General features: G+C 36.6%; 1 long non-coding RNA gene across 6 annotated transcripts in view; it reads right to left on the reverse strand.

Moving 5' to 3' along the window:
• The window catches only part of LOC110472618 (uncharacterized), a 32,091-nt gene extending 6,783 nt beyond the window's left edge, over window positions 1-25,308 (reverse strand). The window contains exons 1-2 of one of the 6 annotated variants that reach the window (XR_014951633.1): window positions 23,653-25,297; window positions 360-14,873 (exon numbers count right to left, since the gene is read on the reverse strand). This is a non-coding gene — a long non-coding RNA (uncharacterized LOC110472618). Of the gene's footprint in view, window positions 1-359 lie in introns of all 6 variants that reach the window. The other 5 variants (XR_014951632.1, XR_014951634.1, XR_014951631.1 and 2 more) reach the window with 5 other exon arrangements.
• Between the last annotated feature and the right edge of the window lie 478 nt (window positions 25,309-25,786).

The following is a 25,786-nucleotide window of genomic DNA, read 5'->3' on the forward strand; positions in this document are numbered from 1 at the left end:
GCAAGAATGACACACTTACCTAAACAAACCTGCAGATAAAAGGAAATCCTTAGTCACCATATGATTTAACTGCAAAGATTTTTATCTACCTACAGCTGGGCTTCTTGCTTTGCTAAGAAGTGTTTCAGCCTTGATGATTTGGGACAGTTCAGCAACTGATCCAAACTGAAGCTTTGCCAGGATTCACAAGCTAATTTATCTTGCTTCCCAGCTTCACCTACCACCTGTGTACTTATGTGAAGAGAGATGCTACACAAAGGATGGTCCCATTTCTCCTCTATTCAGTATCTGAATGGCTGCAGCTCTCATCTATGACAGACAGGATTCCATTAGTTTCTAACCCTCTTAAGGAGACTTACCTAGCTCTTAATCAGTAAGTACTCGCTCTGGAATGAGTATTTTACATTTCTTCCTGGAATTGTTGCCAAATCTGTATGAAAAAATTACACAAGAGGTAGAGAAAGTTGGTGTGAGTGTGACACTGAAAGCTTAAAAACATTAAAAAGCTGTTAGCTGGAATCTTTTTCACTGAAATGTGGCTCACGCTAAATAGGCAGTAGGACAGAAACTAGAATTTACCATTATTGATGTAATAGTTTGAAAACAAATCATGATTCCTTTGCCATTTCTAATATTTTTGATGGCGAATTAGCTGTCATACTTCAGGAATGTTTGTAGTTGTGAATACTGAACAAATGGAACAGGTCCCTTGCATGATAGTTGAGTTGCGAAAGTGCCAGCTTTAGGTCTCTAAGGCTCACCCCTCTTTTCAGACTTGCTCCCATAGGTAAACATTATCTTTCCTGTTGGAAGATGGCCTTTGCAGACCCCATTCCTGTACATCTAAGGCTATATCAGTATCTTTCAGATACATGCACCCATGTTATCATTAGCTCTGCCAGCACTGCACTGCTGAGGAATGTTTTCCAAAGACACCACAAGGGCTGCATACACACAGGATCAGTTACCTTCGGCATATCCTCATGCGAATCCTGTGACACAATTTGTAGACACCAGGCAACAAGGCTCTGCCACTTAGTAGGTCAGGAAACTGCTGCACTGTGTTTCATTGCACCCAGACAGACATGTCCTAACTGGCTTATTATGTTTCATAATAATCCAAAGAACCCACTTGTACTTTGTAAGTTCCATTAAGTGCTGTTGACATGCAGTGACAGATGAAACTCAGAGGTCTGGAAGGATTACGACCCTCCCCTGAGCACTCATCATACCTGTGCAATGAAGGGGACATACTTTTACATGTAATGCTACAATTCTTTGTTTTAACATGGACACTTTATCTGTGGTATTTAATGGGAACTGAAATTCTAAATTTGCAAAATTTTTAACTGTGCTTGTTTGCACAATTAAATGTCCACATCTAGTAAGGGGACATTGGCCTCTGGGGCAGGTAGTGATCATGTCAGATGGTAATTATGTTAGCTGTCTCCTGTGGCTGGCTGACATGTGAAACAAGACTTCGCTTTATCAGTGCCTGCTTTGTCCTGGTCGGTCCAGTCAGATACAGCCTGAGCTAATGAATGACTTTTCAAAGCTTAGCTAAGATACCAAGAGTTAGGGGGAGGGTTGAAAAGCCGAATAGAGTAAAACCTCAAAGGTTTGATAGCCCATAGGGTTTATCTGGAAGCAACTTCCACATTTATTTTTCTAATTACTATGTTGTTAGTGTGCTTATGGGTGATAAGGCAGTAAACACTGCCAAGAACTTTACACAATTCCAATGGAATTCAGATTGCAACCGGTAAAGCAGATCATTCATAATCACACTGAACTTTTCAGCACTATTTGTACTGATGTCATTTTTCACATACAAGACAGTGGAAAAAGTCAGAATATAATTATTTGAAGTAAACTGACCATCTTACATTATATCTTCTGTGAGGTAAGGTTTAATCAGCTCCTCTGTGTTGGGACTAAAAAGTTTGTGAGTGCAAACAGGAAGTTATATATGCAGAACACATCTCAGCTGTTCAATCCCATGTTGTGGGAGGAAGGCAGCACAAATTTCAGCAGCTCTCTTTAATAGCTGTTGTGACAATTACATATTAAGTTTGGAAAATTTGCCTTTGAAAGCATTCTAGACTGAGAACTACCCTATGAACTACCCTGTGAATTGCTCTAAAGCAATTATACATGACAGTTAATAATTTTTCTCTGTATGCTTATTTCATGGGTTTTGCATTTTGCTTTATTAATTAAAAGCACTTCACATTTCAAAAAAATTAAATTTTAAAAAATGATGGAAGTTCACACATCTGTTTTCAGAAAATTGTTACTAAACATTTACATCATAAAACATCTTAATTAGCCCCTATATACTTCCATACCTATAAACAATTTCTGTGTTATTGAAAATTCAGAATCCTAAAATAGATAGTTAACTTTAACTCATAGTATTTTGATCCTTTCCATTACTTTAATATTTCTACAAATCAAAAATAATTTCCAAGATGAGTGCAGGACCATGCTACATAGTTTTGCAGTTTTTAAAATGTCCTACATTATGTGACTGCCATTTGAGCAGATTGCCCCTCTCTACTATTACTGCACTCTCAGAGTACATAAACATTTGCAGTAAAGCCTACCATTTAGCATACAGTACTTAACAGACCTCAGAGCAACGTGTGCAGCTAGGATACTTTGAAATGCATTTTATATCATCTGTAATTGCATTAAACTTGAACAAAATGTCATAGCAGTGGAATAGTATGGAAACAGCTCAGTAGTTTTGGCTCTGAGCTCATAGAATGCAGCCTAGTAAAAAGAACTCTTCTGACATGTTCTGACATGATGTTAACACAATTACAAGCATCACAATATACAGAGATAGGAAAGTGGCAAGCTGAAAAAATGTTACTTTTTTTTTTTTTTTTTTTTTTCCTGGAGGAATCATAGTGGTTATTCTCTTCCTGGCTTTGCTAAAACTGTCTTTGGAAATTACCATGAGACAAAACCTTCTTTGATTTATCCACAAAGGAAATAAGCAAGAAGAAAAGCCTTCCTAGCCAAAGAGTAAGTCATTCTATTACGTGCTTCAAGCATGTCCAACTGCGGATCTTGGAGATGCTTAAGAATTACAAAGTAGAGAATAAAGGCATATGTGCATTCTCCTGCCCTGTCCACAAACACTGCCTCTGTGTTGTGGCAAGTCCTTCTTCCTTTTACAACTGCCTTGTATGACTGTATGAAGCTAAAGTGCAGTGCTGGCACAGATCTGCCAGTTCCTATTACAGTCGTTTTCCCCTCCAACAAAGGAAGATCTGTGGCACGTGTCCCTGTGGCAGCCCTGGGATGCTCAGATGTCCCACTGGCAGAAAGCAGCTGCATCACCACTGAGCATTTCAGCTGACGAGTCTGCTCAGTTTTCTGCATGAATAAAATCAAACATGGCAGATTAAAGTCCCTTAGTTGCTATTTCTTTCATATTGGAGGCTAAATATTGCAGTGCTGACAAACACTTGTTTCTTTCCTCAAAAAGATCAGATTTAGGGGCCAAGCTGTCTTTATTCTCATCTATGCAAAGGGTTCTGTCAGCAGTGAGGATATGACATAATGAAAATTATGAAGAGAAGTCTCTACCTCATCATGATAAGACTTGCCAGATGCTGTCATGTAGTAGTGCTCTTACAGATATTATTTTATTGTGTTCCTCAGCTTTTTAGTTAGTTGTATTTGAACCACTTTGCTACTGCACAGAAACTAAGAGAGATTTTTATGAAAAATCTCTTAGTTCACACTGCAGTGGCAAGCAAGGACAATGACAATTTGTTCTAGCAAATGCTGTATGAAACATCACCCCATTGCCATATTATTATATACATCTCCCCATCTTTCACATACGTCTTTATCTTCGTCCTGACACATGCCACAGTTTTGATGTAAATATTTTACAGTCAGGACCCTTGAAAATTCTAGACCACAGCCCAATAAAATTGATTTACAGCAATACTCTATAAGCATTGCTTGGTGAAATTTTTAGATTTAGTTTTGTTTCTCCCATGGACAGCAAGTTTCATGAATTATCAAACTGAGGATGTATTTAAACTGTGAAACTTACTCAGATAAAGTTTAGTTAATAAATTTAGTCAAAATATTAAAAAATATTTTAATGCTTTTTTATGCATTCAAAACAAACAAAATACAAAATTTTAAAGCAAATAAATTCCCAAAACTCACTAATTTAAGTTGTTAAATTGACTACAATATCTGCATCAAAATTCTCCTTATTCACACTTTATTATTAATTATAAATGCAAGTCTACTGAGCTGTAATCAACATCTATAGGAAATATTTGTACTCAGTATCTGACAATACAAGATCAAATATAATATATCCCTAGCTTAGGGTCAAGTTTCACTACTTTAAGTTTTGTGTGCTTTTCAGTGTAGACTTCTAAAAAGTCTTTGAAGGTGATTTTTATTTTCTCATGGCTTTGTGATCTGCTTGTCTTCCCTAGAAAGGTTCAGCAAAATTATTTTGGAAATACTACCTTAAATTTTGCAAAGCTTTTAGCAGTTTTGTTGTAAGCGTGAATGACCATAAAACCTTTGAAAGACAACATACAGTTTACAGAATATCTTTCTGTAGATTTAGAATTTACCTGCTTTGTGGTTATGAAATGGAATGAGTCTTCATGATTTGCAAATGCCAGGAGGTTTCCACTTCCGGTGCACAGTCACACTTCTCCGTAATCACACACAATAATAAATAGCATATTTTCATCACCCTGTCATGCATTCCACAAGGGAAGTGAAGCTTAATATTTCTATTTTAAAGAGAAAGAAACTAAAAATCAACAACAACAAAACAAAACAAAACAAAACAAAACAAAACAACACACAAAAAACCCAAAAAACAAAAAAACAAACAAACAAACAAAAGACAAAAAAAACCAAACAAAAACAAACCCCAAAAAAACCCACCAAAACATCAGGGCAAGAGAGTTGCCCAGATCATCACCCTGGAGTGTGGATCCCAGGGTAACAGTCTGTATCTGAACGCTTCATGGTGAGGAGCCAAGGTGCTCCCCAGAACTCTTGGCTCCTCACTACATTCCTCCCACACTGAGGGATCTCAGTAATGTGTTATTCTCACAGGATGCTCAGAGCTTTGCAAAGACTTCCCTGAATTTACCTGCATGGCGCTAATAGACTCAAGTTCTTAGAGTGCAGCACTGCTGTAGCCTCAGTTTATCTTCAGACAACACAGAAAGCATATGTGTAAGTTAATAATTTTCAAAAGCAGTTTTTGGCTATTGCTTTTTTTTAAATAGGTCATGTTCAGGATGCAGTCAAAGAAAATTTATTAGACCTAAAGGCAAAGTACCTCATCAATTCAATGCAGACACGTCTCTGGCAAACTATCACACTCAGATTAGAGCTCCCAGCAAGAGAGATTCATTCTACCTGTCTCTGTGCTCAGTGTATGTACACGCCACCTGATGCAGACCTCACTGCGCAGCACTACAAATCAAAGAAGACAGTGGGTGTTCTAGGACAGGAAGGGTTGTTTTGAGGGAACACCTCTTCCTGACTGAAGGGAGGTGAGCAATCAGGACTCTGTCTAGAAGAACAATTTTGTTCATTCAAATAAATGCACCCTCCAGGCTAATGTAACTTCTGCCAGGAACTGATTCATCCATCAGCAGGCTTTTGAATCTGAGTAATGAAATTGCAATGAAAAGAGAGAAGCCTCAGTGTTTTTCAAAAAAAAAGGGAGGGCTTTTTTCCAGGTTTTTCTTTCTCCCATTCTCTTTCTGCAAAAGAGCATTTTGCCATGGAACAGCTATCAAACCTCTTAATAGTATTAGACAGATGCCTCCAGACAGGACTTTTTTTTTTCTTCTTTTAATCATAAAGCATACATTTTTAAAATTAAATACATTCTTCAAATAAGCATTGTGTGGCAGGTAAAAGGTGAAAAAAAGGAGATACCCTGTTCCAAAATTTGATAGTACTGAAAACAATTTAGAAAATTTCAATAATTTTACTTCAAAATAATTTATTTTTAATAAATAAATATTATAAATATATACATATAAATAATCTAAATTATTTATTTCAATTATTTAGAATTTATTTTATAATACATGTATAATTTATTATAAACTTATTTATAATTTTAATCATTTATAGGGTTGCACCCTATTTTTATGGGTGTAACCATGCACCCATAAAATTAAAATCTGCAAATCTTACAAAAAATATTTGTGGAGTCAGACCATTGTTGACTACTATGAAGAAAACATGTAAAAAAAAGATATGCTTTGTCCAAAATAAGTGATTACACATTATGAAATAAAGAAAGGTATGCTGTTCACACCTAGAAGAGGACCAAAGGATGAATAACTATATTTAAAATATCTGTTCTGTATAAAAAAATGTTGTGTTAACCCTGATGGAAAAGTGTTGCTATCCTAAATGCCAAGAAAAGAGGAACAACATAATAAAACCTGTAAAGAGAATATAATACGGAGGCATTTCATCACCATGAGGGCAATGATTCATTTGAAACTCAAATTAATTTTTGACTAATGCTTTGCTTTTAGTGCTGTAAACTACATTGCTTAAAACAGCAGTCATATTTTGTATTTTGATGGAATCTTGTCACCTGACTTCAACTGTGGCATGTGGAGCAAATTGGGAAGTGCTATGTGCACACTGAGACTGTGAGGTCTGAGAGAAGAGCCTATAATTTCTAATAGCTATTGTGATGGGATTCTTTCTCATTATAAGGACATTTTAAGTCACACCAATCATTCAGGCACTTCAAAATGATTATTGAAAATTGGTCATTATTATATTTACATTACTTGTAAGGGAAATCAAACCTGAAGAAGTCTCTTTCTAAAGTTTTCAGTCATTTGATTTTGCCTAAAGAGATTCAGCTAAGAGCACATTCACAGAAGGATGTGTCCAGGCACACTCGGCACACAAACATTCCAGAGGATGATTTAATTCCACAGGTCAAGTATGTGGAAGTAACTTCTCTGTATATATCTCATTTTCACAGCCCTACCACAATCTGTCTTGGGCAAGTCTCAACTGGTACATAAGCAAATATCAAGTATTAATGTGAAGATAAGCTGCCAGTTACAGCCTTTCCTAAACACCTTTTAGATTTCTCTCACATTTCAAAAGCAGCAATGGCTGAGCAGCCCTCTCCATGGACTTTATCAGTTCTCCATGCAATGCTTCAATGGCCACCTGTCCAAGTTTAATAGATTTCAGAAGCACAGCATAAAAACTGCAGGCAGTGTCATAAAGCTTGCAAAACAGGAAAGTTACTTAGGTCATCTATGCACTGGGCAGATGTAATGACTCACAAATCTTCATTGCTTTGTTTACCAGGAAAGTGGATACCTCGGGGAGCTTAAGCCTGGCACACAGAGCTTTAGGAAGTAATGACCCACTGCACAACACAAGAAGGCTGCTGTTGCTTCTGAAAACAAATCTTAACATATACAAACATGCAATTTCAGTGTCCCAGTGTCTAGGACACTCTGATACTTTAAAAAGAGAGACAGAGAACCTTCATTCATTCTCGAAGCTCTAGGAAAGCAAATTGCAACAGAAGTTTCTCTGTAAAGTGACTAACAAAAAGAGTGTCTGGCATTACCTGGGCATAAGTGTGTAGGATTTATTAATTGTTATTAACTACTGTCATCAATGACCCATAATATTTAGGTCACCCAGACAGTCCTAGCACTCTCAGAGTAATGGTGCTACCTTTCTTCTATTCATATTTTATAGCTAGGGTTAGGCTCTAAACATGTGAAAATCTGATACTAAAATACTAGTCCATAACTTGTTGTCCATAAGTTGTTCAAAATAATTTCTTCCTTAGGAAACATTTATTGAACAATATTTACTCTATTTGTACAGTTTCTGAATTTACAGAAATGCTTTTTGAGTTCTTGACAGAACAAGTTATAACCCTGTATTTGAATTCTCAAAAGGAAAATTGTTTGGTGGAATCTTCCTGCTCTCCTATTTTATTCCATCAGAAAAATAATTCTAACAAAACTTTAAAAACATCTTTATTCTTGACTTTTCATTTACAGTTGCTTCTCTCTTCCTTTATTTAAGGAACAAAAAGCAAGGGAATATATTTCATTATAATGCTGTACTATTGCAAAACAGAGTTATAATGCTTTACTACAAATTTACATCCTATTACTATTTTCATAAAAGTTTGGGTTTTTTTTTCTAACAGACTTAATTGTAAAAAATTACTTTTCCATGTATTGTCAAATGCTAATCAGAGAGGAGAGCATTTAAACTACATTTTTTGTCTTGGAAGGGAACTAATTGAATGGTACTTAAAATCCTAATAATGAACTGTCATTTTAATGTAAATTAATGGCAACAATACACATGTGAAGCTAATATTTAAAATGCATATCTAATAATACTCTAAAGTTTCTATGCCCCAGTTAAAATAAAACAGAACTATGCGTTCCTCTTGCAGAGAAGGAAATAAACTTTTGACAACAGCTCCAGAATATTTCATATTAAATAATTACTCTTACTTACCTATATATGCCTTAAAACTTCTGAGTAAACTATAGATTTATTTAGTGCAAAATATAAAATACCATTCAACATCTCAGGCAAGAACTGATTCCTGCAGGCTTATCCTTTTTGATAAGTCTCTGATTTTGTCTCCTGACACTTCAGGTAGAATCATGGACCTATATTTCATAAAGCTCTCTATGGATTTCAATGAATCTAAATGTATTAATTCCCAATCTGTTAATTCCCTCTTAGAAAAAAAACACCAAAACTATTCTATGGCATTCCTATGACTATGGATTCCATGACTGTGGATCTCAACGCATCAGTGATCTCATCTTTGACAGGAATCATGTCCCAGCCATGGCAGGCTGCCTGACTGCTGTGAAATTATGCAGATGTGTAATGCTGACTTCCCAGTCTTAGCCAAAGCAGCTCTGAAGGAGTACAAGGTAAAGCACCACAAGTGAAAGTGATGGTGAGACACTTTGTTTAGAACAGCAAAAGAAAGACTCATGGAGCGTGGATAAAAACTAGACTAACTAATACTATTTCAGCCGAAATAATAGAAGTAAGAGCTATGAATTCACCACGCTATTTTTTGGCAGAGGCAATGCATGGTGCTGGAGGTTTTAGTCCGTTTTTCTTAGGAAGTAAGGAAGGGAAATATATCCTACTATTATTTGCAATCAGAGGTGTGACTTTTTGTGCCTAACACCTTGAATTGTGTTTTTAAGATAAGAAAGGAATAAGTTTCTGGCCTACAATCAAGTAATTGTAAGTGCCTGTATCAGACAGGGTAATTTTATAAACTGTTTTACATGGACACATTTATCTTTTTTGATCTTAAAATACCAGAACTATAGGACAAAGGGACTCGTCCTCCTTCCTCCTGTGGCAGTTGAAGGACACCTGGTAGTAATCTGTACAGAAGTTAAATATTTTACAAATACCTTTTCCCTGTCTCTGGTTAGCTAAGGAACAGTGTTGCATTTTTCTTAGCATGGCTATGAAGAGATATAAGATGTTCATGGTTTTTGGATATTATGCACCAATTTATCAGAGACTATAAATGAAAATATTAATCTGAGTGTAATGGATGTCACAGAAATTATGTACCCATTTAGACAAGTAGTGGAATCAGACTTATAGCATCAGGAGAATGATATTTTCAAATTCACATTTTACATTTTTACCATGGACTACTGACATGGTAACTGCATTTTACCATGGATCACTGAAAGAAGGTTCCTCTTCCAAACATATCCAAACATATCTAGGTCAAATATCATGACCTACACATACTCACAGGAAGGTTAACTAGTAAAGCAGTTTACTGAATGGCTCAAGTGTTTCTTTCCAGTGCAGGATGGAAACAACAGTAAGTACAGATAGGGATGAGGGTGAGTGAAGGATTCAGAAAGACCAAGGGACACTACAGCCCACCTCAGGCTCTAACACAAAGAGTGCAATACTGGTGATGGGGATCATGTGATGTGATGACATGTGATAATTAGCTAAGGACTTATTTCCCTGCCCACCATTCCACAACCCACGTTAAACAGCACTGCAATTACATCTACTCCTGATCATATTCCCCAATAGCTTGTATAAGGAATGAAAAATGCCATAGCATTTGAAGAGGTCTACACGTGCTTCTATTAGAGATTTCTAAATTGTTTCCTTTCCCTTCCTATAAGCAGCTGGTTACCATGCATAATGAGGCACTATCATTTCTAGTCATACATTCTCTTTCTTCCATATCCTGTAGCTATGAAATGAAAATGGAAGGAAATTCACAATCTTAGGACAGAAAGGTGTTTTTTTGTTTTGTTTTGTTTTGGGTTGGGGCTCTTTTGGGTTTTTTTTCCCATTGTCCAGTAATTAGAGAGATACTGCAACAGTGTTTTTCAAGTTATTTGTCTCTAGTTGCTCATTAGAAAACTGTGTCTTTGTTGCCCAAGACAAAATATCCTGGATATTTGCTTCCAGGAAGCAAACAAGAAGCTCAAAGAGAGGGATATATAGCTTGGGATGGTAGTCTTACACTCTGCAGAGAGGAAATGCAGAAAACTGCCCAGCAGAAATGGAGCTGGGGGTGCTGGTGACAGCAGCTGAACATGAGCCAGGGTGTGCCCAGGTGGCCAAGGGGGCCAATGGCATCCTGGCCTGGATCAGCATTCTTCCTGATGTTCTGCCTGAGCCATCCCTGGAATGATTTGAAGCTTTGTGCTCTTGTCCTGTCTTTTTCAGTCCAAAAATCACAGACAAAAACAGGAAGCAGCTTTCCAAAACTCAGCTGACAGGCCAAAGTAAAAATGTTTGTAAACAAACTCTGTCCATTTTTATGTATAGTAGCTAAGCATCTTGAATCCTCTTCCTAAACTGTTGCAACAAAGAATGAATACTGACGCAACTTCAGCAGATTGGGCTGTGAGATAAGAGTGCTCTTGGAGCAGCTGACCTTCTCAGAGAGCCACTCAGACAGCAGATGAGGAGTTATGTAGCCCATTTGCATCTGCAGGGTTAATGTGATTTTCATACACCAGCCTGTATTAGAGAACGATGCAAAACAATGATGTGTCTTAGCATCTGTAATTCGAGCCTGATTCATATAAACTACCCTTTTACAGCAATCTCTCTTGGTTTTGTAGAGGGCAGTGCCATAAAATTGAATAAATTTGGGTTGGGTTTTTTGCTCAGTCACACACGCACACGCACACACACACACACAGAGAGAGAGAGAGAGAGACATATATAAATTTTAGCCTTTGCACAATATTTAAAGAATAAAAACAATAATGAAATGCTTAGCTGTACCTTTTTATATTGACACAGTCTTCCTGTTCCTGTGACTAGTTTCCTCTAAGGAAAATGTGACGTGTTGGATGATTTCCCATTTCTGTTCAGACAGGAAGTATACAGGCCAACTGGCATTTGGATTTTCTGCTAGTCTTTAGTCACTAAAGAACACCTGCAGCCTAACTGTTAGCTTGTTCTGGTACTCAAGGTCTCTATCAAAACACATTGTTCAACAAAGGAAAAAGCTGACGTTACACCACCTGGGAATACAGGGAAGATCCTAATTTTTATGTGGCAGTACAAAAGAGTCACAGAGAGCAGAAGAGAATCACAGAAACATAGAATCATTTGAGATGATGTTGATATGATCAAATTGCAAACAAATTCAGGAGAAAAAAAAAACCCTAGGAATTCCCAGAACACCTCCACAAATGATTCCACATACAGAGGATGAAATATTCTCTGCTCAAGCACTCTGGCAGCTGTAGGATTAGGTGATACCAATAATATAAAAGAGCACATGTTGATATTACACATTTCAAAGCAGTTGACCACATTCCAAAGCAGGAATCTGTCTGGAACACACATTCACTTTACTTCAACAGAATTTAATACTTGTTGAGGTCTTGCTTTTTTCTCATGCCTTGTCAATATCACAGCATCCAAAGTCAGCCACTGGTAGGTTTTCTGTCATACTTTGCAATCTACACACAGGAAAATTCCTGGAGTTTTTGGTCTTGGCCTTCATATCCCATGCTAGGAATTCATTACATCACTGGGGGTTTTATGACATGGAATCTAAATCAAATTATAATGCAATGCAGCACATTATTGTAGAATATCACCCCTGAATGAAAACTTTCAGAAAATCAAATTTAGCAGTAGGATGACACTAAAACTAGAACAAGCAAAAGGTAATAAGCGACTCCAATACTTCAAAATATTTTTTTGAACTTCATAAAGTTTAGGGTACATTATAACCATGGGCATTTCTGTTAAGAGCAAAACAGTTGCTTGTTGTTTGTTACAAGTTTGTTTTCCTTTCTTATCTTACCACATTGTAATGCTGATATGCTGTACAAATACCATTATTCTACTATTCTTCTACACCTGTATTAAACTACACATTGCTTCTTTTTAGGCTCTGTGCTGAAGACATCTTGCTCCCCTCAAATCTGGGAAGAAAGTAATAGATAAATCCCATTAGAGGGAGGTGAAAGCATTTCATCAGAAGGAGTAATGTAGGCTTGTCTGTTCAGAAAGATACATGAGATAAAAACAGCACTTTCCAAGGAAACTGGTGAGATTTTCACTAATAGACAACACAGAAAGAGTGGCAAAAAATGTCAGGGTGATGTAATTTCCATGGGTTTCTTCTCACCTGTCAGCATGCATGCAGAGGCTGACTAGAGAAAAAATCTGACTGTGGATGGGGGAAACTGCAATTCAGCCCAAGGCCTTGCCTTTCAGAGGAAGATTTCCTAGTAATTTTGAAGTATTTCATAAAACTGACATGTCTGAAAATAACTGAGCAAATTTAAATTGGTAAGGTTTGTTCTTATTCCTCCATCTCTGCCATTGTTTTATTACATTACTCTTAGCCACTCTGTAATCTCATTGTGCATGAAGCTCCCTTCTCTGAAATGGATAGAATGTTGGCCTTCTCTGAATGTGTTTCTTCACAGGTAACTCTTTTCAGAACAGCTTGTAATTGAAAGAACTAGTTATTTTTCTAGAGACAAGCCCTCCACAAGCCTTGTTTCTGTCTCTCCAGTAACTATAGAGGGAGTCTTAATAGCTAGTTTAATGCAGATACCTAAAGCAGAGGAAAATTAGTCTCATTTCTCAGGAACTGAAATTAAGACTTTTTCCTTAAAGACTGCATTCCTATGCAATATCTGTGTGTGAGTGATTCTTCCATACAGGTATCCTTATTGTATTAATAACCATGTATTTAGAGGTAAAACGTCCTCTTTAATTTTCAATCCTGATAGTAGTGAAGGATTAAAAAAAAAAAACAAACAAACTCACACTGATGTATTTGTTTCAGCCCTGACCTGAGCAGAATTAATTTGCTTATACTCATTGTTGTGATCTCATTTGATTTACGTGCCTGCTTGTCACAATTGTGCTTTCTCAGAAGTAGTTCCTCTGCCGGCCATCACAACTGTGTTGCATTTCATGCCACTTCCTTCCAGGAGTCCAGGGTACTGCAAGGGGACACTATGCATTTTCATATTCCCAGTGGAAAGAATTGAACACACTCTTCTGGACACATAATTACAAAAAGATGCAAAATGTAGTTCAAAACATGGGTTTGATCCTGAACTCCTTATTTGAGTATTGCTACCAGTGAAGTCAGTAGAAATTTTGTTTCAATAAAAATGTAGATCCAGATTTCTAGACTGAAAATCTGCATTTAGAAGTATCAGGATTATATAAATATAAATACATGTAAAAATATACACATTCATGCATGGATTTTGTTGAGTAGAGGGAGATTGTCAGAGTTAGGAGTTGGAATTAATCATGCAACTCCCACCAACTCAGTACAAAAGCCCCTCCACCATCACCTACTTCTTTCTCTGACTTGGATCTGTGACAAAGGGGATATTTCATTGATGTCAGCTGTTGTTTTACATTTTCCTTTAGCTGGCAGGTTAAAGCAAAAGAAAAAAGAAAGCAAAGCCTCAAGGGAGCATTGAGAAGTGGGGAGTGTGGGCAAACAGACAGAAAGCAGCATCCTGACAGCATCTCACAAGGGAAGAAAAAGCAAGTCTGCCAGCTGTTCCATGGAAATCTGTAGTCTCTAATGTTCCTTTTATACACTTACTTAGTTCAAATGATACCCCACTTCCACTGAATGCAATATTTAATTTTTTATTTTAATATATTTATAAAGTCATAGCCATTGTCTTTTTTGTACACAGATGCAGTTATTTGCCCATTTCATAAAATGTAGCAGACTATTTACCCTGTAAAAAGCAATTTTCCCAAAATTTCTTAAGTTTCAGAAGACTGATTTTTAATCCATAATATCATTTAATTCAGTTCAGCAATTTGTTTAGTCTACAATAACATACAAAGTTGTAGAGACAACATTGTTAAAATATGTGACCTGTTTACTCAAACTTTCCTACAATACATACAGAACCAGGCATGATTTGTTCAAAGTTTTGTGACTTTGCAGTCCTGTTGACTCTGACAGAGCAGAGGGCAAATGGCATTCAAGTCACAATTTTTTACATGAAGAGTAAGACCTTTGCACCATTGCAGTTATCTATGTATCTATCTAAATCTGTACAGTGCATCTAAAATTTGAATTGTCCCAGGTTAAGTACATAAACCAAGAGAGGAACAATACTACATAAGCAGCCTTTACTTACCTAATTTCAGATCCCACATTCTGGTGTGTGACTGTTTTTAGAGCATTTTTTAAAAATATTCCTGAAATTAAATATTATTCCAGTACTGTTTTCTTTTTTCCTTTAGCCTTTTTCCTCTAGAAGGTAAAGCATTTCTTGTCTGTTTCCTCCCTGCTCCCAAAAAATAAAAACCAAATTATTATTAACCATTAAAAAATGGTTACCCAACATGAAAATTTCTTCAAAGGAATTGTGAAATTAATAAATGCAAATAAAGCACACCACCTACAATTGAGAAATAAGCCAATTGATATAGATTCCAGGTAAATGCACTTGGTGCACTGTCTTGTTATGCCTGTCCACTCCTTGCTAATAAATAAGCCTTACATACCCCCATATGAAATTTTGAGATAATTTATTTGTGTATTTGTATCGTGAAATATTGCAAATATTACCTCTTCAAAAAAGATTGTTGACATTCTTCTGACATGCTTAAGAAGTTTTTCTTAATATTTTTCCTAAACTAAATACATTGCTCAAGCAAAGACAGAACACTTAATGTGTTTTTGAACTGTCATTTGGTTTGTATTTATGATCATGAGGATTTGTCAGTTCTAATTCTTTGCATTAAATCTAATAGTATTTATCCCTTGGACTGGCTTGATCCTAGTTTACCAAGCCTCTGCCATTTTGCTTCAGTAAACTCCAGTGCAGTCAACCTGGTTAGCTGGAATACAGGGGTTTAATTTCTGTGCTGTTACATAAATTCTAAGTATGTGAAAAAAAAGAACCAAATATTTTAAATGATCCACCATTCCAATTACTAATTTTTACCATTAGTTGAATTTTGAAAGGAATAAAATAAGAGTCGTTATGATGCTTGGCTAAAATGTTCTGCATCCTTTGAGTAACTTTTCAGTAACAGAGTTTTAATTGCACACCACAGAAATGTGTATCATATTTTTCAATACCTGTCATCCCATAGCAATGCTCAGTGCTTTTTCATTTGCAGACAACTGTGAGTAGGAAATTACAATGCTCTATGTAACAGCTTTATGATTGCAAAAAACCTGGTGGAACTAAACACACTCATTTCTGGAAAACAGCAGTCCCATAACTGCATTGTCAATGTCTTCATCTTCACACAATACTGTTATATAGGATAAATATAAATAAGCCATAACACTTTTGAAATACTATTTCACTTGCATAAGTAATGTGATTTCTATTTTGCACACTGTTCTACCAGATTTCACTAATTTATTGCAGTGCAATGCACTATGCTGCAATAAGGATGGAGATCCTTGTTAAAGGCAGCAAAAGAAATTGAAGAATCTCTTATGAAATTTTCAAATACATTGTTGCAAGACAATATACAATGAAATATTTGGGAGGTTTTGAGTTGCTTTTTTTTTTTTCCAGGAAATGAAATACCCCTTAACTTTAAAAAAAATAAATATAGAAGATATTTTTTGCCAAAGTATCCAGATCACTTAATGTCATGAGGTGGTGTCAGATGAAAAAAAAATAAAAGAAACTGCTCAGTGGAGCCATTATCGGAAATATTCCAGTTTAAGAGGAAAGAACAATGAGAATGATATACATAGACACTGAAAGTCTTCTAAATTCCTGAACTAAGAACTGCATCACTTGGAAGTTTAGACATATATTATTCCCCCACAGCACCCAACTTTTATGAGAATTCCAGAAGCCACACTTAAACTTTTCCATCTCTTATGTTCCAGACTTCTTTTTAACAGTGTGAAAGTAATAGAATTTTCTACCCTCATATAGAAAAGAACCTAAGCAAAATAGATGTCTGCATATGAAGGCCTGGAGGCAATCTACTACTTAAATTCCACTAATTTTATCTGCTGTATCTTGAGTGCTATCTTCCGCAGCAGGTAATAAATGCATGCATCTGTACATACAAAAATACAATCTTGTGCTGGATTCTGTATGCTGTGGCTTACTGGAAGATATTACATTTCTTAAAAGCTGAAGCAGCACAGTAAAAGCAGTTCTGCCCAACCAAAAGACTGCAAATATTCAAAAGACTGTGTGCATCAAGGCAAAAGTCTCTGAAACAGATTTTGGAGTAATTCCACTGTTACTTAATAAATTAAGATTTTTATGCACATACAACATTTATGAAACTCTCTGCTCCTTCTCTTGCTGCAGACCCTACTCCACACCAAAAGGCACAATGAGAGGGAGGAGGTGCTGTGTTCTTTCCAGGCTGGGGGCATGTAGTGTACTGTTGATTTTCCCTTCATGTCAACAAAACCTTTGCCAAGAATGTACACCAGTCACATTGTCCCGGTGCAGGGCCAAGCCCCCCTGCCACATCTGCCCCATGGGGATGTTGACTGTTTACTCAGGGCTGGTGTAGTCTTACTGTTTTCGCTCAATGTAATGCATTTTGACCAAAAAAACCCCAACAGATTGAACTCAATACTTGCAAAAAAGGTTTTATCTGCAGCATCTGACTTCCAGGCTCTGGATAAGAGAGGGGAAAAAGTCTATGTATCTCAAAGTAGGATAACAAACAGTAAACCAGCAGAAATGCTTTGGTTATCTTTAGGAGATGGAGAGGTAAATCATGCATCATTATCACTGAGAATTTGCTGAAGGGAACAAAAATATCTGCCCTGGTGTACAACCTGCCTGCTAACTTGGATATTTTGCTTTTCCTCACTGAGTGTTCTGCTTGTGCAATCCCTCCAAGTTTCCTCTACGTCACTCTTGCAGTCTGTTTCCTGGTCACTTTGGCCTCTGCAGGAAGCTGGCAAACCCTCTTCATGTGGATGCTTATGTGTCATAATAAATCGTCCCCTCCCATCCATCCACCCACCCACCCACCCATTTTATAAATGTGCAGGATTTCCTCCACAGGGAAAAGACAGTAAATAAATTGCATGTGGCAGCAATCTCCACATTTCTGTGACTTAGGCACTTTTCCCTACCTGCTCACACATATTTCTATTTTTGAAGTAAAAACACAGCTTACAAAAGTCATCATTCTATTACCCTTGAGCAAATATCATCTTTCCCAGTCATTCTCCATTGACCATGTGGGGGTTGATCCTACAAATACAACAAGTGTGTTTCAAGTGAATATATTCTCTCTTTACGTCTGATTTCTAATAAATATCCCAGACTATGGACTGTGAAGAGGCAAACACAGACCAATTGCCCTTCCCTCATATTTCTCCCCAGGTTCCATAGTCTGCAACTGAAGCAGATTAAATTAATGCATTGATTTCAGAGGATTTTTAGCTTTATAAATGTGTGAAAATTTCAAGATTTATGCTTATGCAGAAGAAAGGTTGCCTAACATGGATTTAATTTGACTATTTTTAGTAATCTACATTTTGGTTAGTTGTTTTACTAATGGGTATTGATAAATCAATGAAGAAATCAAGGATTTTAGCACTTTAGTACTAGAATCATAAATTAGATTCTAGTAAATCAAAAATCGTAAATTAGCGATAATATATTATTAGAAGTATAAACTTGTCTCCACTAGCTATAAAAGCTACTGGAGGTCTCTACAGTGCAGGCAAGGAAGGCTTGCATCTCATGACTTACATGTAAATGGTTAAACAAATACTAAACAGAAAGCTAAACAAAGAGACAGGATACAGCAATGCAGAGCATATGACTCTTGATTTAATGCTTTGATTTGAGAGCAACCACTGAAATGATTCATTAATAGCAATGCAGCACTTGACCCACTGCCAAGGAAGAGTGGGTGGTCTCTGTCACTGAAAAAGTCTTTTGAAAAAGTTCACTCAGTCACCAAGAAGTTGAGCAAAACCCACACAGACAATGCAGTACTGGTTTATTTTAGGCAGACCTTGCAGATTTGCTGCCACTACTAAGAAGGGTCACAAACAGGCCATTCTTTGGGCTGTGTTCCAATTACTGGAATTTCTGCATACGTCTGCATACTGTAAGTTATATTCATGCAACTATGACTTTTACAATTTTGCAAAATCTGCCTTTGTTTTTTTTTTGCATTTCATATGCTTATAAATAAATTCTTGTGGCTCCTATGTCTAAATTCAGTAACACAGGAAGTTAATTTATAATCTGAAACTGTACTTGCTACTTCATGTTCTGCACTGGAAAAATGGAAATAAAGAAAAAGATTCCAGGCCCAGATATCAAATTATTTGACTACCCTCCAAAGTGATTCTGAAGAGTGAATATATAAGCTGCGTCTAAAAACAATATTCTAAAATTAAAACATTCAAAGGTGGATCTTTATAAAGTTTTTTGACTGTATTTTTTCAAACATTGAGAAAAATAATTTATTATTTAATCATTAACTATTTGATTATTCAGGAACAAACTCCTTAATAAAATGTTCTAGACTGAAAATACAAGATGCTAATAGAAAAACAGGCAGGAGAATCATTACTCTATAAACAATATTTATAAAGTATTGAATACATTCTGCTTTAAATTGCTTTGTTCCCTGGATTAGAATTGGAAGTAGAAGGATATGTGATGAAGGGAATGTCCTGGAATAAAAGGTGAATGGGAAAGGGGAAAAAATTAGAGATGGACAGAGTCAAAAACATTCAACCATTAATCAATCACTAAACTAAATCAGTCCTGTCACCAGCAAAGAGGAGCTGTTGGGACACCAAACAACTTTTTTAAGCATGGTGATATAATTTGCTGAAAATAACTGTTTCAGATACAAATTTCAAGCCAAAAAAAGAGTGCAAAAAATACTTTGTATGTATTGAGCAGTGCTACCCTGCAACAGTCCTGTTGAATCTGATTAGACAGTCTCCTTGCAGAAGAGAGGAGAACAGGTGGGAATTTTACCTTCCAGAAAACACACAATAGTGAGCTCCAGAATTGAGCTGCAAATATTACTCTCACAGACTTCTTAGTAACTGAGCATTGCCTTACATTAGCCTAAATTTGATAGCTCAAGGGTATACATCAGTCTGGGATTTCCAACATAGAGCTGTCTAGTGAATAAATAGTCATGGAGAGTCTCATGGGAGGAAAGCACATCTTCAGTTCTTAAAATGTCCAGCCTCCTGCCAAGACTCTCTTATGGTCTTGGTTATTTCAGTGAGTAGAAAAGATCCTGGTGGGACACACATAGAAGAAGCACATCTCACAGAGGACTGGTTTTAAGACCCCAGAAGATGGTGTTATAAAGGGTAAGACAGTGATTTGACCATTTGGAAAAGTTGTGCTGGTAGTCACTTTCAGGGAAGAATACTAAGGCCATAGGATAACCTTGAAAGAAATTATCCACCAGAAGGAGAGGAAAAACCAAGACAGGTATAGCTAAAAACAGGGAAAATGAGAAAATGTCTTGCTTCTCTTACAATTTGACACCATCCTGGAAGTGAATTTAATTTGCCCAAAGTTCTTCAGACCTTTCCCTTTCCAAACAGTCATAGATTTAACAGTATTTTTTATTGCTTTTTTTATTATTTTTGGTGGTGTGGTTTAGAGTTAAAAAAAAAAAAAATCAGTTAAATTTTTTAGCATTTTATAATCCCAGACTCTTAGGATAACAATATTGCTTTAAAAAGAAACAGTAAACTCTTTTCAGACTGAGGCCTTTCTTTCTGCTTCAATATACCAGATCTCATAGTTATAGAGCTTTTTAGTGTGCTGCAAGACTTTTCTCCCCAATACCCATCATATACCCAGAACAGTTTGAACCATAATAATTTCATATTTTTGTTCTACTATATTATTTTTCAATCCCATTTTCACAAAGTCAACGTTCTTTAATTTCTGTATAATCCGATCTAGCATTACTCAAATCCAACCTTTCTCAGAGCTTCATATGAAACTCATTAGACTGTTCTAAACTATTGGAATCCCAGAACAGCATTATTAAATTTATTGGTATTTCTCTAGACTTGCTGTAGTCCATGAGGAGTGTCTAATATAGCATGAAATATCTGAACGTTGCTGCTCATCTTGTCTAACATATTTATTCATTACTACTGTCTCTTAGCTTTGGGGCATTGTAAGTTTTTCTAAATTATTGTCACTGTAGGTCTTAAATAAGGGGGGCAGTAGTGCTTTGTGTGACAGGAGTAAAGGACAACAAAAGGAAGAAGGAAACCTTGACAGCATGATGCTGAAGAGAATTATGGGAGGAAGTTTGTGCCAAGAATAACATGCTGGTTAGGAGGCCAAGGGCATTGGTGGAGTCTGTGGGATATCTGAAAGATAGGCTCCATACACAAACACAGCTGTACCATCAACAACAGGAATTTTGGTTTTCTGGGAGGAAGGCTCTCCATTTTGCTTCCACCACTTTGATTACAATGCCAACTAATGCTCAACATTTTGTCTCTGAAGAGCTCTCAAAGATGGAAACACATCTTAAACCAAAGAATAGTAACATGGTTGCTAGGATGACATTTTCTTGGAATTATGTGTCCAAGTCCTGTTTTCCATGGTGCAGCATATCCATGTGCTATACACTTGGCACAAAACTATTTCTTTACAGAGTTTTGTTTGTTTGCTTGTTGTCTGTTTATTTCTTTAAACAAGATCAATGTATGGAAAAGAAATCAAAATAAATGTAAATCTTTCCTGAGATAGGTGCAAATTTTCAGACTTTTTAGTTGGTTTTAGATGGGAACATCTGCCTTGGACTCATTTTAATCTTATTAAGGTTGTCACCCTTCCAGAAGGAATTCCTGTTTCCCTTCCTTTCACACACATATGCGCTGCTTATCAGGGCATCTAGAGGAACACACAGATCTGTGAGATTAAGGAAAAAAAAAAGATGGTCTGTCACTCATCATATCCCTCAGATTCAACAGAGAGGAAATTTATTTTAGTGAGCATTGAAACCAAACAATAGCAAGCCTGCAGCTGTTTCAGGGGTCTGATGTCAACAGTGCTAAACACATTTTTATCTCATTTGAGATTTATTGAAAAACCAGACTGCTTGATAAACAGTGGCTGACAAAAACTAAAACATATTAGCTCAGCAAGTAAAATGAGATAAGAAGAGAATTGTGCCACATATACTTTAGGACCTATCAAATAAATACATTTATTATAAAATATTAGCTAAAAAATAGCTTTTGTTAAGATTTATCCACAGAGCTACATTTCGTAGTCTGTGTATAAAAATTATAAATCTACCTTTGAGGAAAATGTCATTTTTTGAGATTTGTTGCATTTGAACATGTTAGAATTTAGAGTAGTTTCATCAATGTTTATTCATCTCCTTGGCTATCAATCTCTTCCTCTGAGAGTGACAATGTTCAAAAAAGAAAAAAACTACTGCTATTCTTTGAAGCTATCAGAGATGACATAGCAAAGGATTAGTTATAAAATCTTTTTGCTTGCTTTGTAAGAGGCAGTATGATCCAATGGCTTTTTCTATTCTCTACATGGGATCTTCCTGTTTTCTTTAGCTCCCACACTACTCTTTTTAATCTTCTATAAAAAATCCAGATGGCGAAGACTTAGGACAGCCCATGCCTGGTGACTAATGCCTAATTCAGAGGATGTTACGTTGCCTGAAGAATAGGACACGAGTAAACAATCAAAAGATTGTTTACACTGTCTGCCAAAAAAAAAAAAAAAAAGAGAGAAACTTCTGAAAATTACTTTCACAGCATCCAAATCCCACCCTCCCATTCACAACATTCTCTAGCCCTCTGAGGATCTTTCAATGCTCTCCAGTATTCCTTAGGAGCAAAATGCTTAAAGGCTAGAAAATGCATCCAAACACTCCCCCCTGCCCCCTCCAAAATATCTAATGCTCATAACATAAAGGAATTTTCATGAAAATTGCAGTATTGGACAGCTTATTTAAATGTGATAATGGTCAGCCACTGGTCAAACTCAGCCCAGACACCAGGCAGTGAGTGGAGCACTGCAGGAGCCCTTAGACATGGAGATGAATGAGTCTGCTGTGTCATCTCCAGTGAAGAGACCAGGAATCAAGGAAGAAATGCATTATCTACATGAAAGATTGTCAGGGATTAAAGATTGGCGAATTGTGTGAGCTAAATCTTCCCACGGAAGGGAGCAAAACGGGGAGGGAGGAGAAACTTGCTTCCTCTAAAGGATCAAAGCAGAAAAGCAAATCCAAACTCATGAACAAAATGCAGCGTATCATCTTAGGATAAGTCTGTGTTAATAAATTAAATTGCACCAAAGAACATTTCTGAGGACAGTGCACACTCTCAAAGGAGTTTGTGACATGGCTTTGGCTTTAATGAAATAGTCTCTGAAATGTGATCATCCAGACTGGCTGGTTTTGACATCTGTAGTGTATATGCCCAAAAGAACTGTCCATAAAAAGTTAACAAATATCTCATAAAGAAATATCTTAATATAGATGAACACTAGAGAAATAAGGATTACAGGTATTACACCTACCTGTAAATATGGTTGCAATCAAGGGATGTTTGCATATTTTTCAAAGTGACAATATAATACCAGGATTTACAGATTAAGTCAGTTTGCAAATTTCTGCTCCATTAAATGTTTAACATAGGCAACAAGCAGCACTGTAAACTGACTAAAAGATTGATGCTGTGTTGGAAACAGTGGTGATTAGCACAAATGATAAAAAAAAAGAATAAAAGTTATAGCAATTAATATGCCATCTGATATATTCCCCTCTGGGAAATTAAGATTAAAATACTTACTACATGATTTTCAGAAATTATATAAATTTGCAATTAGCTTTATCTGATACCCCCTTTAAGGTAGTATATACTTAAGCGTGTCTGGAGATTTTTTTCATATAATTGCTAGTCCCTGCCCAGGAGGAAGATATTGGCAGTCAGTCAGGACTTCTGCACCATAAGAACAGTATCCCCAACAGAAAACGGTGGCCATCCCATGAAAAAGTGACTTACTGGGAAAGCTCTGGTCTTGGTTTCTAAGTTTGGACCAGTAAAAATAGGTGAAGCATATCTGTTACCTGGAAGATCAAGGAAATAGAAGCAATGTTTTCCACCACTGACACAGCAAAGCCCTTTTTAACTGTTGCACAACTATATCCAAGCCCATGACAACAAGAACTACAATGATCCCAAAAGTAAATGAGTAACCAAACAGCTTTTGAAAGGAAGAGAAGCATGTTTATAGATTGATTGCATGCTCCAATTCCAGATAATGCTATCATACAGATAGCAAACATTCCCTAACTGCTACCTCATGAGGTCAGGTTTACTGCTGAGGACAGAGTGGGAGCCAGAGGATTCCCGGCATGACAGTGCATCGTAGCTTCACATCCAATAGTGCACACAAGGTAATGCCTCCCCTCGTTTTACCACTGCAGGACAGAAAAGGGTATGCTGTGTTCCCACAAATGGGATTTCGGAGAACAGAACAGGTCTGTGAGCACAAGTTGCCCCCATTTACCTCTGCACAGTGCTCACCCTGTTTACCTTTAAAAGCTCACTGTCGCAAAGGTTCAAATTCTTCAGTGCAACTGTAACTGCTTTGCAAAACAAAGCTGCCTTCATCTGGTTTATTGAGCCTAAAAATTTTCCTTATGTAATGCAAAACTCAGGTAATCCACAGACATTAAATAGTGCCTTTGCTATTTGAACATTTCACATTGTTGGTAGGGGAGCATCTGAAGCAAATGGGCCACAGTTAAACATCTCCTACTCTTAGAGATATTTGCTTCTTACAGTTTTCTTCAGGCAGCTCTAAAGAGTGGTATTATAGTGGACTTGCACCAGTTGGATAAAGGAGTGGAGGATGGGAAAGTGAATTGCTGCCACTATTTTACTAAAGCATGACTAAATTGTGGGGCTGAAGGGTTAAAATCTTGAGTGCCAAATCTGCACCAATATCATTCCAGCAGGCTTTCCACTTGGACCTACTTTAGGCAAACATATTTTCATTTCCAAATGTTTTTACTGGATTTGAGTAGCAACTGAAGAACAGTGCTGCTGAGTTAAAATATATAACAAAATGCCAAGCACCCTGCAGCTGATGTAGTTTTTTGCATTCATGTTTGATTGTGCTATTAATATTTTCTTTCATTCTTTTTCCAGCAGCTACCTATAGTTACACCTGATGACAGTTATTGTTTCCACTGTTTCTTTTCTAGTGCATTGTCCAAAAAGGCATTTTGCTTTGCTATATGTAATAAAACCATTAACAAAAGAGTACAGAAAGGATCTGCCCACCAAAACAACAACATGTCCCTGACAAAAGAGCAGAAGTGAAAACCTACCATCACAGGCTTCCAAAGATGACCATGGATCAGCAGATACATCATACACAGAAGATTAATATCTATATGTATCTATTTCTTATTCCAAAAGACAGGAAGTAAAAATTTGAGCCATTTTGAAAAACACATAATACACTCCATAAAGAGTTTTGTTGGTGCAGTATTTGTTGACAAGGATCTTATTCTATCCTGAGATTTAAATTCTTTATTGGAAGACAGCACTTATTTCACACTGAAAATGTGTTTTCTACCCTAATGACCTGCAGCTGAAGTCAAGGACTATTCAGGAGTGGAATCTTCCTCTAGGATTCAAGAAGAAGAAAATTGAGGTCCTTCAGGTCTATAATGCTTTTATTATTGTTGTCCTTTCCCATCTTCTCCAACAGACAGGCAACATGTGGCAGCCATGAACTCCTCTGTAGTTCTAAATCTGTATTTGATGACTATGGGGGAGAATGTTAGTGTTGAGAAGACTAAAGCTTTTTTATTTAACTTCAAACTTGATCAGCTTTTCTTTGCAGTATCTGCAAAGCAATTTCTAGTACCAGAAAAAGAAAGATGCTTGTAGCCCTAGAAGCATCAAGAAAGCAGGAAGGGTGAAGGAGCACATGGGCTCTACACTGCCATACTCCGTGCTCAGAATCCTCCAGGATTGATGGGTTCTTATGCAGCTCACAGAACAATGGCATTCTGTTCTTTGAGGCACTTGTGTATAAACAAGCCTGACCTTTTAATCCTTAAACTATTATTCAATCATTATACTGAAGGATATTTTCACCATCTTCTATTAAATATCTGACTGAAGTGCTTCAGCTGATACTCAGGGCTATTCATAGATAATACAAGGCATCACTGAATCACAGGA

This window comes from Lonchura striata, chromosome Z (assembly GCF_050655825.1).
Source record: "Lonchura striata isolate lonStrDom1 chromosome Z, ASM5065582v1, whole genome shotgun sequence".
Taxonomy (NCBI): Eukaryota; Metazoa; Chordata; class Aves; order Passeriformes; family Estrildidae; genus Lonchura; species Lonchura striata.